Below are 9823 nucleotides of genomic sequence, written 5' to 3'. Positions count from 1 at the left end.
GGGAGTGGTGGAGGGGTTGAAGGGAAGACAGGAGAATGGAGGAAAAAATAAGAACCAAGACATATCATGTAAAAGTACAAATTCCCAATGACAAATGTCATAATATTGTATATCCAAAATGTACCAATAAATTTAATGAAAAAAAAAGAAGGAAATGTTGGCATATGGACAAAGACTGCAACAATAGGAATCATGGTGTTGCCATGTGCCAGGAACCACATGCAAAAAAGAGCAGAGAAAAGTGAAGCAAAGTCAATAAAATCTTGTCATAACCCCTGTACATGAAGGATAAAGATGAGACTCCTGGTAGGAACAAAAACCCACAAGACAAGTACTTCCCCTTGTTCTATACATTATGTGCCACAAAAGTGCTTAACTTTGAACACCAAGATCAGTTGCTACTTAATGGAACTGTGACTGCCTGTTTCAGTGAACTTGATCCCTGGCTGGATCACAAACCATGGAAGCTTGATATGAGTGTGATTAAAAAATGTGGTGAAGCTTTGCGCAGTGGCAGTATCGTAGCCAATGAGGTTTATCCGAGGTGCGATTATTGCTAATTGAAAAAATGTGGTGAATACTTAATTTTAAAAATTATTACAATAAAAGATTCATTGTCATTCATCTGCCCTCAAGATACCCCCTCATGGAATAGATCATTTTTCAGATGAGAAAGGGATCCAAAGATGGAGGGAGGGGAGGAAAAAGGAGCAACAATACAAAAAGAATTAAGATGTGTTATGCATATGTACTCACTCCACACAAGGCAGGTAAACATCATGCACTGCAAACATGTACTGATAAATGTAAGTAAGTAAGTAAGTAAGTAAATACCTCCCCTCACTTTGAACATGCTTATCCCATCCTCCTTTCCACTTTCTGAAGCAGTTCTGGAAGTCCTCAGTAGTGATTGTCTTTAGTTGCAGTATTGTGGCTGCCTGGACATCCTGAATTGATTTAAAATATTTAACTTTCATAGTCATTTTGACTTTGGATATGATCCAGAGTTATACAGTGCCAAATCTGGTGAATAGGGTGAATGAGGACACACCATGTTTTCTCAAGCCTGCCTTTCTGTTGGATGGAACTTGGCAGCAACATTAAACGTTTACCATAGGTTTTTGTTTTTGAGACAGGATCTTGCTATGTAGTTCAGGCTGACCTTGAACTCACTATGTAGCCCATGCTGTCCTCAAACACATGGCCATCCTACAGGTATTCAGCACCACACCCAGAAATATTCACCACAGTTCTGACAACACTTCATAAAGACACTCATAAAAGAGGATTGCTTCAGAAAGTGGCAAGAATGATGAGATAAGAATGTTTGAAGCAAGTGAGTGTTTTGGGGTCGATTAATGGCAACATATCTTTAACTGTAATAATTTGTAAATATTTAAATATAATGCACAAGTACAGATATAAAAGAATGCATCAGGTATAGAAGTTCACAGACCTCAAGACTGCATTTTATCAAGAAAGGAAACACTGGCAATAAAATTAAACTGCGGTGGAGTTTAAAGAAAAATTACCCTCTTCTCAGTCAATCAAAATCACAGTCATCCTTCAAGAGCTGTTGCACACCAACTGTCTACATACTCATTTTTCTCAGAGCAGTGGCACCACCTAATAACCCTTTGTTTCCTTATCAGATCCAACCAGAGTGGGGAGCCCAGAATTATAGTTGGGTGTGCCTTTGAAGACTATCTTTTGTGAAAGAAAAGATTTGATAGCAAATGAGGTTTGCTTTAGCCAATGAAATATAAACAGAAATGATGTGCCATTTTCAAGCATAAATTTTAAATGTCAGTACATACTTTATTACGTTCTCTTTTCCCTGTTATATTAATCACCATCAACCATGTCCCTTGGCAATACCCCATCAGTCTGGGTCCTGGAGACATGGAACCAAATCCCCCAGACAGCCCATAATGGACAATTTCATGCACACAAGAGGTAAGTGTGTGATAAGACATTAAGATTTGAGGGTTGTCTGTCAATACAACAAAAACCTAGTCTATAAAATTCATCGATATATTCTTTTGAGTTAACTTCTGAATAGAAATGAAAGGTTTATTAACAATCAACCAGTATTCCATATAGTTCAGTAGGCATTTGTTCATCACTCAGTAAAAGCAGAATACTACACTGAACATTAAAGTCACAAAAATGACTAAGATGCAGTCCGACCTAAAATTTGTAGCCCAAAGAGGAAGGCAGCAATGATCCCCTATAGCCATTCAGGATGTTAAAATATTAAAATATTTGTTGGAAAACAGCACTGTCCCAAAACCTTCATGTTCCTTCCTTTTTCTCTCAGCTACCCAAAACCCTCCTTTCTCCAAAACACACACACACACACATACACACACTTTCTTCTGGAAATCCATGCCTTATACTTCACAATCCTTTGCTCCTATTAAGTAACATGAAAAGAACCCCAATGGGTCATTGTTTTTCCTGTTCTTCCCCACCAAGTGCAACTGACTTGGTCTGCACCAGACCCTGTTCAAACTTGTGCCATGGAACAACTGACATCCTATTACTTTTATCTACTCCTTTGTCTGACAGTAGTTCTAGATCTTGTATATGCAGTGAGGTCAGGGTTGTGTCTTAGTTATCTCTCATGCACTGGGCAGAAAGAAGGAGAGGTAAGATGGCTCTAGATTTTGGGGAAAGAAGAGGTCAGGAAAGAAATAAAAGAATTAAGGATTAAGAAATGAGTCTTTTAGGACATTGTCTTAGTTCCTCTTTTATTGCTGAGACACAATAGCCACAGCTATAAGGAGAAAAAGGTATATTTTGGCTTACAAATTGTAGAGATTTCAGTCCATAGTCCACTGGCTCTGAGGAAAGAGAGAAAGATATAGGTAGAAAGAGAGAGAGGGAAAAAGAGAGATCAAAGGGAGATCCAGGCCATACCCCCAGAGACCACCTTTTCCAACCAGGCTTCACCTGCTAAGGCTTCACCTTCATTTAGCTATAAAGTCATCAATGGACTGACTACTACGCTGATGTATATCATGCCTACATGATCTAATCGCCTGCCCAAAGCCCCACTATGAACCCATGAGGTTTCGCAGGGGAAGGACTTCCAGATATAAAACGTGAAAGACACCAACAATTGTAGATTAGAAAGAAGAGAAGCCAGTAAAGAGGAAGAAACACGGAGAAAAATAAAAGGGAAATTAGGACATAGGTTTTCAGATAGACCAAGGGGCAAGCCAGTGTCATGGAGGAGACACTGCCCTTGGACAAATACATCAGAGATGTTCTTCATAGTAAGGGCTGAAGATAGGTCACAACTGATATTAAAAATAGCAGCTTAGTGATTAATTGGTAGGGAGGTTGGGGCCCAGATTGCTATGGAATTAATAGAGAAGGAAAGTGAGACCACACATACAGTGGGAACAACACTGGTCCTTCTAAGTGTCAGTGATAAAGAAAGGAAAAAAGTCAACTGAAGGGCAGGAAAGGCTGAATGAGACCCTTCTTCAGCAAAAGACATCTGGATATCCCTCATATCTCTGCACACCTGACCCAGTCTGTAGGCTTTTATGAGATAGTCAGTATGGGGGTAGATCCTAGACATGGTAGCAACCCACACTGTGCCTCTTTTTGGGGCTGAGATTTGCAACTTTAGTCCTATTGATCACATGATTCTGAGCTCCTGGCCACCTGTTCCAGGACACTTGTTTAAGAAAAGAAAGAAATGACTTCAGAGGATTACGGCAGCCAGGCTGGTTAGGATCAGATTCAGGGGCTCCTATCAGTCAAGACAGTGATGACAGCTCCTTCAAAAACATTGTTCAAATTTTTGCCCTGCTTTACCAAGAATAATTCTGCTATACCTCTGTACCATGTTCTATTTAGAAGCATGGTCAATACAATATTTCAAATCACTGGAGCAAATACCCCTTTTTGAAAACCTCCCTTTTGGATCTTTTGGCTCCTTGAGACTTCAGAAAGCAGAGGGAAACTTCAGAAAGACAGCAGTAAGACATTAGGAAAATATCAGGACTTTGTCTTTATGCTCCTTGACTCATGAAACTCCTGCCTTTGAGGAAATACTTCAGTCACTTTTCTCCAAACAGCCTAGAATTAGTCATTTTCCCCATTTAAGATGATATACTAGTAAAGAAATCTCCAAAGTGATTACTGAAATTATTCAAATAGAACCAGATAGAAAGAACACTGATAACACATTATGGGCATGTTACTTAGCAACCAAAGAATATAGGCACTCTTCAAAATTAAGATGGAAGAAGTCAGGAGACATTTTATTTCAAATCAGTTTTACAATGATCCATAAAAGCAACCAGAAGATAGCTAAATTAATATGGTAATAGCAATAAGATTAGCTTTAATTACGTATTTAGACATCATGCCCAAGCTCTTAAATAAGCATTATGTGAAAGATGAATAGCAGCCCTGTTTCTGATGACAGACTTGTCCATGGAAGAACTACAGTCACAGTTCCTTGATAAGTGCCCAGGGGAGAGGCTTCAGTCACCCTGCGCCTTCTTCCCAGCATCTTCACCTCGGGATTCTGCTTAAAACCCCTAATCTTTTCATTATCCCCAGCATTATCACCCTCTCCTCCATCACCAGTGCAGCTGGATCAGGAACCTCACACATGCAGGAAATGGACAGAGAAGGGTTTATGGCTATGTTCACATTCAAGGGTAGCCAGGGAGTTGCTCTTGTCAGAGAGCAAAATTCTGGTTTTTATCTCCTCCAGCTGTTTTATCACTGGTAACCTTGGTCAAAAGGAAATAAGAATACAGAGAGAGAGAGAGATGTGAACATACTATCTCTGATGGACAAACAGCTCAAAGCTCATGCCTCAGTGGTGGCAAACTAGGCATGCCAAACATACAGATGTGTGGAAACAGGTCTGTGGTTTGTGTGGTTACAGTTGTTAAGAATCTCTGTGCTAGGCATTGAACTAAATGCATTTTTCTCCAATTCTCTCAACATAGCAACATAAATGTGTTTACACCTGTTTTCAAACTTTTTGTTTTGAAATAATTACAGATTGATTCAATGGATCTGTGCCGTCCCTGCCTGCTCTGCCACCAGCCCCAGCAAGGAAGGTGGGCACCCTTGAAACACCCCCCAGACACCGCCCCCTCGCTAGGCATTGAACTAAATGCATTTTTCTCCAATTCTCTCAACATAGCAACATAAATGTGTTTACACCTGTTTTCAAACTTTTTGTTTTGAAATAATTACAGATTGATTCAATGGATCTGTGCCGTCCCTGCCTGCTCTGCCACCAGCCCCAGCAAGGAAGGTGGGCACCCTTGAAACACCCCCCAGACACCGCCCCCTCCTCAGACCTCTTTGAAATAATTACAGATTGATTCAATGGATCTGTGCCGTCCCTGCCTGCTCTGCCACCAGCCCCAGCAAGGAAGGTGGGCACCCTTGAAACACCCCCCAGACACCGCCCCCTCCTCTCAGACCTCCTAATTGGGCCAGTCCTTGGACCCACTCTACAGAGGCATAGGTGGTCATAAAGGGTACTTTTCTGAGCTCCCAACTTTGAATATCTTTAAAGAAAGGGCGGGGGAAACCTGTAATAGAACTGTTTGGAGTTCAACCCTGCAGGTCGGGGATCTCAATTTAGGCCTTGTGGCCTGAGGTCAGTCTGAGTCGTGGGGATCTGCCACTGGCTAGCTGAGATTAGGGGACTTGGTTCTGCACATAGTATATTATTATAGCAGAGACACAGTCTGAAAGAGGCCCTTCAAACTCTTTTTTTTTTCTTTCTTTCTTTTCCTCATTCCACCCTGAAATTTTTCTTTGTTCTGTCCTCTTTCTCCAACTCAGTCTCTTGCTCCACCATATTGTCCCTCATCTCCCTTTCTATTCCTGCTCCTACCCTAACTAGACTTCTTCTCTTATCATTTTTTTCTTTATGTTCTTTTCTTCTGTCATTTCATCTCCCTCATGGGTCAGTAGTTTCAAGGGAAAGCAAGCCCCTGGTACTGTTAAGGGGATATATTCTTGTCTTACTCTTGCACTCTGTCTATCCCTTTTGAAGTCAATAGTTTTGTAAAGATTGTATGGACATTCTACATCCTCTGGCTTCACTTGAAGCTGCCTCCAATACTTTCACTTATCTACTCCTCCTGTCTTAACTCTGTCTAAGCCCCCATCCTAAATGGTAAAGATGCTATATTGAAAAGTATATCCACTGCAAACACATTTTGGGCTGCTTCTTGATTTTAATTTAATTCACATGGTTTAAAGGTGATAGATTAATGACTACAACAAGTGGTCAAATTGCAAGTTGTACTTGATCCTATTGTGCTCCTGAATGTGTCAATTGGGATAAATGATTGTGATTGATGTAATGAGTTGTTTTCTCTGATATTATGAAAATGAGAATGTCTATGAAACATTAGAGACTCAAAAGCTAAAGCACAACTATATCAGGAAGATTTAAGTAATAACCCAGAAGTTAAAACAAGGACAAACCAACAACAAAAATAAAAATGAGAAAACACTTAAGCAAGACACAAGGACAGACTTCCTGTTCACCAATGGCAAACAGTACGGCAAAGGAGGATGAAAAGTCTGATAGTGAACCAGCAGGACACCCTGAACCCACAGCACAGGAACTAACAAAACAGATCAACGAGGCTCTAGAAAAATTCACAACAGAAATAATTTCCCAGACAACCATAGAGATGGTGAGCAAAATGGAAGTCATGATTCGAGACTCTAGAACAGAAACTGAGAAAAAAAATAGATGAGCTCAAGACCATGATAGAAGCCATGAAGATTCAGCATAAGAAAGAAATGGAAACAATGAATGTCCAACATAGGAAAGAAATGGAATCCACAAAACAGATACAGATATCCAGGAGATTAAAAACTCTATTGAAAGCATATGCAACAGAATAAAAGATTGCAAAGATAGAATTTCGGATATAGAAGATAGGATTGCAGTAAGTGACCATGAAAAGAGAGGTCTCTTAAAAACAGTAAGGGATCATAAGAAATCAATTCAACAACTTCTAGATGATGCAAAGAAGAATAACATAAGACTGATAGGAATCCATGAAGTAGCAGGAGAAAATACAAATGACTTAAAAAGGCTGTTCAAGGAATTAATGACAGAAAACTTCCGAAATGGAAGGGAAGATTTAGACATGCAGATAAGTAAGACATATAGAACTCCAACTAGCCATGATAAAAAAAATCTACACCTAGACATATAATAATCAAGATCCTAGAAATCCAACAGAAGAACAAAATACTACAAGTAGTAAGAGAAAACAAACAAATAGCATGCAAAGGAAAGTCCATCAGAACAACAGCAGATTGTTCAACACAAACCCTCAGGTCAAGGAGGGCCTTGAGTGAGGTATTTCAAGTCCCAAAATAAAACAATATATAAAGAACTTAAAACAATCAGCCCCCAAAATATAAAGACCCAATTCAAAAATGGGCATCTGAAATGAACAGACATTTCTCAGACAAAGAAATAAAAGCAGCACGTAAATATATGAAAAAATGTTCCACATCCCTGGTCATTCAAGAGATGCAGATAAAAACAACACTGAGATTCCACCTCACCCCACAAAGAATGGCTACTATCAAGAAATCAACAATAACAAATGTTGGTGGGGTTGTGGGGAGAAAGGAGCCCTTCTCCATTGTTGGTGGGAGTGCAGACTGGTGCAACCACTATAGAAATCAATATGGAGATACCTCAAAGAGCTGGGACTAGAGGTTCCATTTGACCCAGCCATCCCTCTGCTATGTATCTTTCCAAAAGAACTAAAAGAATCATATCACAGTGATGTATGCACACCCATGTTTATAGCAGCACAGTTTGTGATAGCTAAAACCTGGAAACAGCCCATTTGCCCATCAGTTGGAAACTAGATAAAGAAGATGTGTTTTTTCTATAAAATGGAATAGTACTCAGCCATAAAGAATGAGAAATTAGATTCATTCATAGGAAAATGGATACATATTGAGGATAAACTCCTAAGTGAAATAAATAAGTCACACATGTATAAATACCAAATAGTTTCTCTGGTGTGAATAAACTGTAATAGTACATAAGATCCTAATGAGATAACTGACATTATAAAATGGGAAAAAAGGTCTAAATATGTAGGGAAGGTGGGATGGGTAGGGGAAGGGTAATAAGGGAAAAGAAAAAATGTGAGAAAATGAAAAATTGGAAATAGAGTGGTTGTAAGTGGGGAGGAGAGGTGAGGTGAAGGGAGAGCAGGGACAAGGGGAGAAAATGAGAACCAAGACCTGTCATGTAGAGGTACAAGATCCTAACAATGAATGTAACTGTACTGTATCCCTAAAATCTACCAATAAACTCAATTAAAAAGAAAAAAAGAAATAATTACAGATTTATGGGAAGTTACAGCAAAATGCACAGGGAAGTTCTGCACACACCCTCCCCTGCCCCTGATGTTACTATCTTCCATAACACAGCACAACATCACAGCCAAGAAATTGACATTGGTACAATCCATAGACCTTATTCAGATTTCCCCAGTTACATGTATACAGACCACACAGAAATTCCAAACCCCATCATGATCACCAACCAGTCAGAGCAGGGCCTTATAGAAGTCAGTGTTAGAAGGTGCTGTGACCTTTATCCATCTCATTGCAGGGACATGGGCCTCTGATACTATTTAATAGCTCTGTCTCCAAACCCAGATGTATCATACAGTGGAAGTAAGGATTACAGAGTAACTAGCAGGATATCTACACTAGTTTCTTAACCTGCGGAGTGAAGGTTAGTATATTAAGAGTCAGGAGAAATTATAAGACCTCCCATCTTGGCACCTTATCCTAGGCATGGTGGCAAAGAACAGGCAAACCTGGAACAATTTCAGAAATTAATGCTACCATTTAAGATGTGAATGAAGAAAAGGAATGGTAATTCCTAGTACATTCCTAATTACAGGTGCTTTTAATAGAAAAAGTGTCAGAGGGATTGTGAGGAATGACTACAGATTATCACACAAAAAAAATCTTATATTTATGAAAGTCAATGTAGTTCCATTTGTAGAATCTCTACTGGCAAGACTAACTGTTGAACCTCCTAATGCCCAAACTAGGATCATGTCAACCATCCACATATATAACATTTATATGCACATATATATATGTGTGTGTATCATGCTGGCCCATTATATTGAGGAAAGTATTATAACTTTGGTCATGGTAAACAGGTCATACATTAGGCACTCTAGATGCCTATAAAGACATCAGCATGCCAGAGATCAGGAGATGATCTTTATGAGTATTTTAGTATAAACCTGTCATATTGAAGTTATTAGAAGTTCAGTTGGGTGAGAATGTGGGAATTTACCTCTAAAGAGTCAATTTCCTGCATTTTGAAACACCCATCAAAAAGAAAGAAACATGCTGCTCAGTGTTCTTCTTTTGGAAGAGGAGAGGAAACATATATCATGCATAAGTATACGCTCCTAGTTTTATTTCTCAGGGATCCCATAAGGCTGGCAGTTTAGAGAGTAGTAGAAATGAAGAAAGGCTCCTCATACTGAAACTACCACTGATGCAAGCTGCCCTACTATTTAAGTCTTACCACCAGCAGACCTAATGGTGTGGAAGGTGTCTGTGGGTCCCCAGCAGAGTGGCTTCAAAGGCTTCCTCTGACAACAACAAATCCCCATGTTAAAAAGCAAACCACATCTGGCTTCTGGGCCCTGGAAAAAGATTTATACCTCACCAAGTAATATCAGGTCTACTGAATCCCAGTTGTTCGTCATGATTTAAGCTCAGCAAACATCAAAATGGACATTCACAG

The 9823-nt window shown here is 39.5% G+C and overlaps 1 pseudogene; it reads left to right on the top strand.

Annotated features, from left to right (window-relative positions):
- The first annotated feature begins 499 nt into the window (after nucleotides 1–499).
- On the top strand, nucleotides 500–606 carry LOC117284699 (annotated as a pseudogene).
- Nucleotides 607–9823: the final 9217 nt, after the last annotated feature.

This window comes from Fukomys damarensis, unplaced genomic scaffold, assembly GCF_012274545.1.
Source record: "Fukomys damarensis isolate Sample0158 unplaced genomic scaffold, DMR_v1.0_HiC HiC_scaffold_38, whole genome shotgun sequence".
Classification (NCBI taxonomy): Eukaryota; Metazoa; Chordata; class Mammalia; order Rodentia; family Bathyergidae; genus Fukomys; species Fukomys damarensis.
This window is presented reverse-complemented; position numbering and strand designations above follow the sequence as displayed.